Consider the following 9,386-nt stretch of genomic DNA (forward strand, 5'->3'; position numbering starts at 1 on the left):
GACTAGCTTTGTTTCTTGCTTTGAACTCCGCCTCTTCCCGTGGCTGGGAGGAGTTCTCGGCCGGGGCTGCGGCTCTCTCGGAGGCCACGTGGGGAGCGAGACCTGCCCCGCATCCTTGACCCGCTTGCGCCCGCACCAGCTGTCGGATCCAAAGCGGGCCGATCGTGCGCGGGTGTGGTGAGACTCCCGGGGTTTTCTGCGCGTTTTCATGCCTTAAATCGGGGAGGTCCCCAGGACTATGCACTGAGGGATCAAGCCCTGCTGAAGTCGGAAAGGGTTTGCTTCTGAGTAAATGTGGATTGCAGCCTAAGAGCAAGATTTAGGTCCCGGATAGTATTGGACACAGATCTTGCTCTTAGACCGCAGACCAATACGGCTCCGGTCTGACTACAGCAGTTGTATAAAACTACACCGTCTTCCACGGTTTGTAGACTCCACGGGGCTTCGCAAGTTAAAGATCTTTGATGGGTTCTGAATGTTTTAAACAACTTTGTGATCTCTTGTGTCAGGGCGTCATAGAACACGATTTCCCCAAGTCACCACCAGCTCGAAGCTGTTTTCCCAGTGCCTGTTCAAGGATCAAACCCCAGCAGGGATCAGTTAGGTGATTTCCTGAATAACCCTGCAGTGAAGGGTCATATATCTCTGGACTCCCAAATCTGAATGCACTGACTTCAGTGAACTTTATGGCCAGGGGTATTAATGAAGTATGAGAGATTGTAAATTTGATATGTTTGGGCTGGAATATGTTTGCTAGAACAGTTTTGTGGCTTTATGTGCAATTGGCCTGGGGAAAATGTGAGTAGTGTGTGTTTTATATATAATATTTGTTTCTATTTCTTAACTACAGCTGACATGGAATTTCACCATGAAATTAAATCCTGAACTGGTTTCCTCGTAGGGTTATCAATTGCCTGAAGACAAAATGACTTCATGAGATGTTATTTACCTGCTGATATTATTTACCTCCATGCCATGAAAAACTTCAGCTGCTCATTTTCATATATTTGGCTTCATTAAAGAGAGAAGATTTTTTCCAGGCCTGTTGGCAACCTTATTTCCTTGAGGTTTCAAGTGTGTTTTGCTGTTCTTTGTATTTGGATTAAGATTTTAATGTTTAAATTGCACATTTAGAAAAAAATCAATTTACATGGTAAAAACGTAAATTGTTACTTTGAGAGAATAAGGGGTATTTTATGATTTTTTAAGCATATCCTAGGCAAGGTTACTCAAAGGTAAGCTGCACCAAGTTGATTAGGAATGAAGTCCCATTGAAATCTTGGGTTTACTTTTCAGTAAATAAACAAACTCAGGTTATTGGGGGGATAACTTTGTTTGAATAGCTACAGAAGCCATAATTAAAATGTGCTGTGCACTTTGTTTTTATTTCAAAATAATGTCCATGTGAACTTATTCCTATTTGCTTGGGAACACTAGATAGTTACTCTTCATTATTGAACCCTTAGTTCAAAGTGCATGAAAAGATAACTGAGTACCATCTTAGCCTCTGAGTCACTAAAGGGGCAGAATACTCAGGAGTCAGGACATTAAAAAAAAACTCATGTAAACATTCCAGAGATTTAAAATTCTCCCAAGAGCTTGTGTCAACAAGCCCATAATGGTTACATTGGAGGCTGGAAAGTCAAGAAATGTGCACAGGTTAGCAGATCAAAAGGAATGGGCAGCCCTTCCCCACAACTTGTGGTGTTTGAAATAAGGATAATAGCATATTTCATGGAACTCTACTACTCTCAGACAACAGTCTTTAAAATAAGAAATATCTGAAAATGCTATAACTACAGATTCCGCCAATGTCTCACCAATCTTAATATTCTAGTTTAAATCAAAACGATTGAAAAGGTAAGCAAGAAAAAGCATTTTCGGAACCAAAGCTTTCCATTCAAACGCAGATGGTTGCAATTGACTGGGACCTAAAGCAGCTGTACCTGTGCTATTGCTACAATCGCAATGATAGAGAGAAAGTAAATGTGTTCTGATTTCACCACCTTAGGCCTGATTTTACCCTTAGTAAAATGGGTATACAGCCACTGACATCCATGTTTTAGGTCCTTATCCAAAGATACGTTATATTGAATTAGAAGCATTGGTGCTAATAGGGTGTTATATCAAGTTGCCTCTAAGCAATTCCACTGGGTATTCAGTCACAACAGGAGAATCAGTCAACTGCCCTTGAAGCATTTCATGGTCCCCTATACCTTTCAGAGCTTCTTTGTGTGTCATCCCACCCTCTGAGGGTTGAAGAGCTGGGCCTATTGAAGTCTGGATATTGCAGGAGCAGGAGGGGCGATGTCAGCATTGAGATTCTCTGGCCCTGGAATTCAGGCAAGTTGAGGAAGACCAGGGAAATCAGGCGATTACACCAGTAGGTTTCTAAACTTTATTTGAAATATATTTCAAGAGGCCTTTGATTTTTCCCTTGTGTATTTTTAGCTATTGCTGCTGCATCTGATTGCATATTCTTGGGACATATAGGCAATTGTACATAGGAAGTTTTGGGCTAATTAGCTTTGTGTGTTAGCTGTGATTTTTCTGTTATATTTTCTTGTAATCTTTTGAAATGGCCACATTTGCTGTGTTTCAGGATTGTGCTGGGAGTGGTCCAGTTATTGACTAACTTCTGATAACTGCTGTTTATGATTGAATTGGCTCATCCCACAATGTAATATGAAATAAAGACTGAAAAACAAAATAAATGGTCTTGGCAAGGCTTAATGGAGTCATCTGGTTGCATCTAGCAATTATGATTTTCAAGAGAGGCTTGTGATAAGTGTAGTTTGAGAAGTTTTGTCCAAGGTTGTACTTTGACAGATTTGTTGTGATAACTGGTTTTGACACAGCAAAGACTTATCTCTCCCCCTCCCCCACCCCGTGGTCATTCTCTCTTCTACTATCATAATTATATATCTTTGCAATGAGAAATCTTCATCAGAAATAACTTAGTTTTGTGATTCTCTTCATGATGAGATGTAGACACATTTTTAAAAGTTCGTTCTTCTGTTTTTATTACTCATCTTTGAGTATGTTGCTATTTGAAATCAGCTTTAAAGAAGCAAAGAAATAAAAAGCAGAAAATCATGATTAAGGTGAACATAATTGGCCCTGAATTACACTGAGAATATTAAATTCTAGCTATGCTTATTTTAGGGACATAATGAAGAATTAAATTGCAATGCCCCTAATAGAGCAAAACTACCAGTTAAAGAAACATCAAAACACCGGGCCTCAGCCTTTGATACAAGGCATTGAAAGATGGAAATAATTGACTTCTAATATTAACATGTTCTAGGGCCGTACTTTGGAATTAATTATACAAATACTTTTATTTTTTTAAAAACAGTAACTTCATTTTCAGGGGCATCCAATTGCCCAACGATAGCCTGTCTTGTGTATGGGCCCTCAAGTAAAGTTTTTACGTAGAGATTTACTGTAAAAGAAGACAAAAAGTATAAATAAAAGCAAAAGAGGTAAAGAGATGTAGGGTTGCAGCATTCCATTTCATTCCAGGGCAATGTGTTTCAGAAGTTGTAGGTTTGCACAGCAGTTGAACCATTCTGCCCAAATGTAGAGAATTGTAAAATATTATTACCAGAAGTCACTTCCTTTTTTTTAATAAAAAGTTATTGTGACGTATGAATGTTGTCAATTCCAAATTAATTTTGTGGATATCTGAAGACTCAGGTGCACTGGTGAATTTCGATAGTTGGCTAAATATGATTGTGAACGTTCACATATATGTCCAGAAAGCGGGGACGCATATATTTTATTGTTGGACATTTCGTTTTGCTCATTCATGGTAACACGTACGTTAGTACAATACGTCTGTTGCTCCAGATATTTTGGATTAAGAGTCATTAACAATCACTAGAGTATTTTTTTTTGTAAAAATTGTAAACGTAACCATTTGGTGAACATCTTTTTTCTTGATAAACATAACATGGATTTTATTCCGTTTATGCAGGTACCACAGCAGTTATTCTTCATCTGTTGTGGTTTAGCAACTTCCAAATTGCGTAGTAGACACATTAGTGTAACCAAGAAAGCATGAATGGGTTGGTGTCATTTTCAAAATACCTATATAACAACCCAAACAAGGAAACAGAAAGACTGGCAAGCAATTATGATTTTTTTTTACCATGTGGAAAACAAAAAGGGGGAGGTGGGAGGAGGAAATTCAAGTTCACTTACATTGATGTAGATCCACTGATCTCAACACATCGATGCCAGTGTAAGTGGCCCTTGAATGCCTCCCAGTTACGAGTGGAGCTGGCAGACCTTGTCTCCTTTTTGAAGTGTGTCCTATCAAGCATCTCATAGACCCAGAGAGATCATTAAATATATATATATATATATATATATATATATATATATATATATATATATATATATATATATATATATATATATATATATATATATATATATATATATATATATATATATATATATATATATATATATATATATATATATATATATATATATATATATATGAAAATATTCGATGGCTAGAGGAGAATTTTATGTAACAGACTTCCAGGTAGGATATATATATATATCCCATTCTGAATTGTGTACTTAATCTTGTTTAAATCAATATGGGACTGCTGTGTTTACCCAGCCTTGCAGAAAAATTTGCTGCAGTCAAAAGGAAAGAAACAAAAGCAGCAAAAGGGGCATCACTTGCCCTTTTCCCTCATCCAGCTCCATCTACCTGGTACCATTATTTGTAGCTATAGGTAACCCTTTAAATGCTGGTACTTGATGATAGAGAACAACCGATGAGGGAAGGAACTTTCATAATGAATGGCTAACATGAAAATATTCGATGGCTAGAGGAGAATTTTATGTAACAGACTTCCAGGTAGGATAATTTTGGTGTTAGAGCCAATGTGTAAGCATCTGAATTAGCCCACTAGCCTTTTAATTTTCCTTCCATCCATAATAAGGTTAAACGGCTTTGAATATAAGTTGTCAGTTTACATACAGTTACACAAACAGGCCATATAAGAATCCATTGGGTATCTTTCAATAAGAGTCTCTAAAAACAAAGGGAGTTTCAGTAAGTACCCTATGTCATGATGCTGCTACTAATACTAATTGCAGTCTTGCAATTATACAGTATAAACATTGTATAAATTAATATCTGAGCTTTTGATTCCTTAAGCAAATGCAACATGGTTACCGTTCTGGGTTAGAGGTATGTTGGTGAGGTTTCCATTGGTGGAAGAAGGTAAGTAATGGAGACAGCCGCCAACAAAGGACATAAAGCATTTACAGTATGTTTTCCTTTCAGTTTTCCGTCAGTACAGAGTCAATATTGTTCCGTCTCTTAGATTTCATCCCTCTTCTCCCCCCTTCTTAAATTTCAAAATGGTTGCAGATTTTTTAATTCACGAAAAGGTTAAAGGCGTTTCCCCATCGCAACAGGGATTATCTTACCAGAGGATTCTGGGACTGCAGATGTATACTGCGGCAAAATCGTAAATTCATCAGTTTAAAAAAAATCATTTCGAGATGCCAGCTGCTAAAAATAATAGAATTATAGTAAATCATTGATAAGATTAAAACATAAAGCCATTTTACACTCCAAAGCGTCCTAAAACACTGGGCTTTTCTCTTATTTCATTTCTTAAATAATGCAAATTTTAAAGTAGCTTTTCTATCCTGAGCACGCAGCGCCATGAAATCGATAATTTTTGATCTTTTGGTTAGTAGGCAACATGGTGAGCTATTGCGGGGACTGCAGGCAGCAGGCATGTTCTTGTCAGCTCAAAATTTTCATATTGTTTTTGACTCCATGGAGACTTGTCGATGGGATATAGAGCCAGCTATATCTTCAAGCTTTCCTGTGTTGCTGAAGGGATTATTTTTTTAAAAGCCATGTTTTTATGTACCTGTATACAAATATTTTTTTTAAAAAGAAAACAAGACAATTTATTGGATTTTAAACCAAAAAAATATGTAAAAAGAATGGCTGGTGTGATTATAATCACATCATGCAAGGTCCACGGTTTCCATTTAGTGAAATTTCGCAGAGGGCAACTTCTTAAGGACATCCCTGCTGTGCAGAGTGAAAAGCATGAACAAACCAAAGACAGAATTCATCTGTGTTTATATTTTACAGACAATGAAAACCCTACTCTTTGTATGCCTTTTTTCTCCACCTTATTATTTCATGAAAACTGCAGCATTTTCCCCGCCCCCCACCCGAACACTCACCGCCCCAGCACTGCAGTGTTTGGTATTTCTTTCTTTCTCCCCCCCCCCCCACCTTCTTCTTCTTCATTTTTTTCCTCTCACAAATTCTGCACGCGCCATCTTTGTCCATTGTTATCCTTTTCTGAATTCGGGTTGCCCCATCATTTTCAAAACGGTTCATAAATGGAAGGTGAGATGCCTCAATCCTGGTTTAAATGTTTTTGTCTCTCATTTACGTATTTTCTCCTCTCTTCCTCTCCCCCATCTCCAGAAAGACAGCCAGAGAAGCCACCCCAAGAATTTTCTGAGACTGCCATAACCTGTTGTATACTGTGAGGAAGAGAATATTAACATAATAGCAACAGCTGCAGCCTAAATAGAAGCTATGATATAATTAATGTGCTACAACAAATTAATTTGCTGCAGGTGTGTGAGATCTGAACTCCATAACCCAAGCTATTTCCTGTTTGAATACAATTAAGCCCCCACCCCCGCACCAAACAAAAATAAAATGCAGATTGCCGTGTCCTGTTATTAATATCTCCTATGCCTGTTGTCAGGGTCCATCTCTCCTAATGTTTTAATCATTAGCAGAGGACAAAAAAGTTAGAGGATTTTCAACCATATTATAAATATAATAATAACATTAAGAAAGTATTTAAGCAAGACTTAATGATATATCCTGCCTTGAAGATAAAACACCTTTGCTGCGGTGTAAGATCTGTGTTGATAAAACGAGAGGCACTGAGGCAAAGAGGAGGGCATTGATCAGTGTATATGGAAGTCTTCTGGTGAGCAGTTCTCGACAGTAGCTGATGCAGATGGACCCACTTGTGCTAGAAGAGAGAGGGGGGAAATAACACTGCCATCCTAAGCATAATGATTAGGCTGGGTCTGAAAATAATATTTAAAATGTTCAGCATATAAAACCGGCAGGTGAGCCTGAATAAGAATGTCACCTACCTTCAGTTTTTGTGGAGGTTAGTTATTAGTTAAATTATGAACATCTGCTTCTAAAGTAGTACAACACACACAAAAGCTTTCGAAGAAGGTGAAGGGAAGCCAGAGAAGTCCATTTTTATTCTCGTTCCAGTATAACAAAATAATGGCTCCGTGTGCGCCGAAGATGCATCGGCCCAACTTATTCACCTAAATCCTCGAGATGAGTAACTAAAGCCTTGGAAAATCAAGGCTAAGCTGAATGGATATGTTTTGGTTTGTGTTTTGTTAATTCATTATTGGTTTTCAAATTTGCTGCTACAAAATGCTTTAGAGAGAAATCGTCTTAAGCAAGCAATTCTGTGCTATTTGTTTTGAAAGGTTGCTTGGCCTTACTGAATAACCTTTAACATGGTTGTTCTAAAATCCAAGGCTCTGTAGTTACAGGCATTCTTTTTAAAAAAATCTATCAACTTAATTTCTTTAAATCTGATTAGATCTTCTTGATATTTTTATATAACTTTGTAGTGAGTTGAGTCTCCGGAGGGACTCCTCCTGGGCACAGAACACAGACTAGCAGGTGCCTTCTTTTTCACCGTTATGAGCAGTTGGTTGAAGGAGTCGTGTGGTGGCACCTACATGATTAAGCTGCAGCTTTAGGCTTACCTGTACCCCTAACAAGACCATCAGCCCCGATCCAGCCACCCCTTCTATGTACCGGAGCTCAATGCAGTTCTGAGCTTAGCTGTCCTGTTCAATGATTGACTGGGCATTTGCACATTAGATTCCCCATAGCTTGCAGGAAGCTGTTCCCAATGTTAAAACAAATGGGATTGTTACTTGAAATGTTAAGATCCTTAAAAATAAGCGGGATAGTGACAGAGCTCATGTCTTCATACCTAAAACAAGCACTAAAAACATAGGTTGGATCTTCTATCATATCTTCCTCTGTGTCCTCAAATTTCAGTCAGGCTCTGATACTGGAAACAGGAGACAAATCACCAGCAGAGACGAGCTACAGAAGGAAAGAAGTCCACTAGCAAACACCTTGAGTTTCTTGAAATTGCACCTCCGCTCATTTGAGATGTTGGTTGGATCATGGCCATTTCCACACTACTCACCTTCTTCCGGAACGGGGCGCAACGTCATGAAAAAACCGTGGAAGATAGTGTCTTCTCATGCGAGTTTTGCGCAAGAAGACGCTATCTTCCACGGTTTTTTTCGTGACATCGCGTCCCGTTCCAGAAGAGTAGTGAGTAGTGTGGAAAAGGCCCAGGTCTACAACTGAAAACTGGGCCATTTCCACAAGTCTTACCTGCCGCCGGAACATCACGCAAAACACCCGGAAGACAGTGTCTTCCTGGCACAATTTTGCTCAAGAAGACACTGTCTTCCGGGTGTTTGGCGCGATGTTCCAGCGGCAGGTAAGACTTGTGGAAACAGCCCTGGTTAGGCTGCTGTTGCTTGTAGTTTAGGCCCAAGTAAGGATCTTTAGGACTGGAAATAAAAGCAAAAGATCTCCTCATTCCTGTTAACCATTTGCCTCAATATTTTCTTCGATTAAGGAACCGGCTTTTAAAATAACATTAACCATAATGGTCCAATCCCACGTTCCTTGTATCAACAGAATACAGTATAATTTTGCTATTATAGAAGCATCACACTGATATTTATACAGACTTTACACAAGATGCTATGTAAATTTTCCTATTTTTTAAAAAAAGTGTACTGCTGGCTACATTTTTTAAAAGCCAGTCTTGATAGGAAACAATTTTATAGGTACAGATCCCTGTATCTATTCAGGCACTCAATAGTGATAAGCAAACAACTAAAAACATGTTTAATTTTTTCTTGTAAAACATATATTGTATATACAATGTCTAGAGAGCATCCTAGGCTCTAACATTTCTAACCTAGTCCATGATATGCCATATGTTCTGATGAAAAACTTTTCTCTCACCCTTTTTGGGTACAAGATAAATCTTTGTGCATTTCCCATTTTTTACAGGTAATTCCAGACCCCTCTCCTTTTTCCTCATTGATCAAGGCAATGTATCGTGCTTTAGGTGCCGACTCTCTTGTGGGATAGGAGTTCCATTTTCCAGTCAGCCATGGATTAATTCTTACATGTCATTGCCTTTTTTGTATTTCTTCTGCTCCTTCACGCCATTCTGCCGGTCTAATCCTTAAGCCCTTAATCAGACCAAACTTTCATTGATGTCTGTGAC

The 9,386-nt window shown here is 38.4% G+C and overlaps 1 long non-coding RNA gene across 1 annotated transcript; it reads left to right on the forward strand.

Moving 5' to 3' along the window:
* The first annotated feature begins 90 nt into the window (after window positions 1–90).
* LOC129337939 (uncharacterized) lies at window positions 91–1,035 on the forward strand. The gene is made up of 2 exons (XR_008597867.1): window positions 91–177; window positions 851–1,035. It is a non-coding gene; the product is annotated as an uncharacterized LOC129337939 (long non-coding RNA).
* Window positions 1,036–9,386: the final 8,351 nt, after the last annotated feature.

Source organism: Eublepharis macularius, chromosome 11 (assembly GCF_028583425.1).
Source record: "Eublepharis macularius isolate TG4126 chromosome 11, MPM_Emac_v1.0, whole genome shotgun sequence".
NCBI classification, from domain to species: Eukaryota; Metazoa; Chordata; class Lepidosauria; order Squamata; family Eublepharidae; genus Eublepharis; species Eublepharis macularius.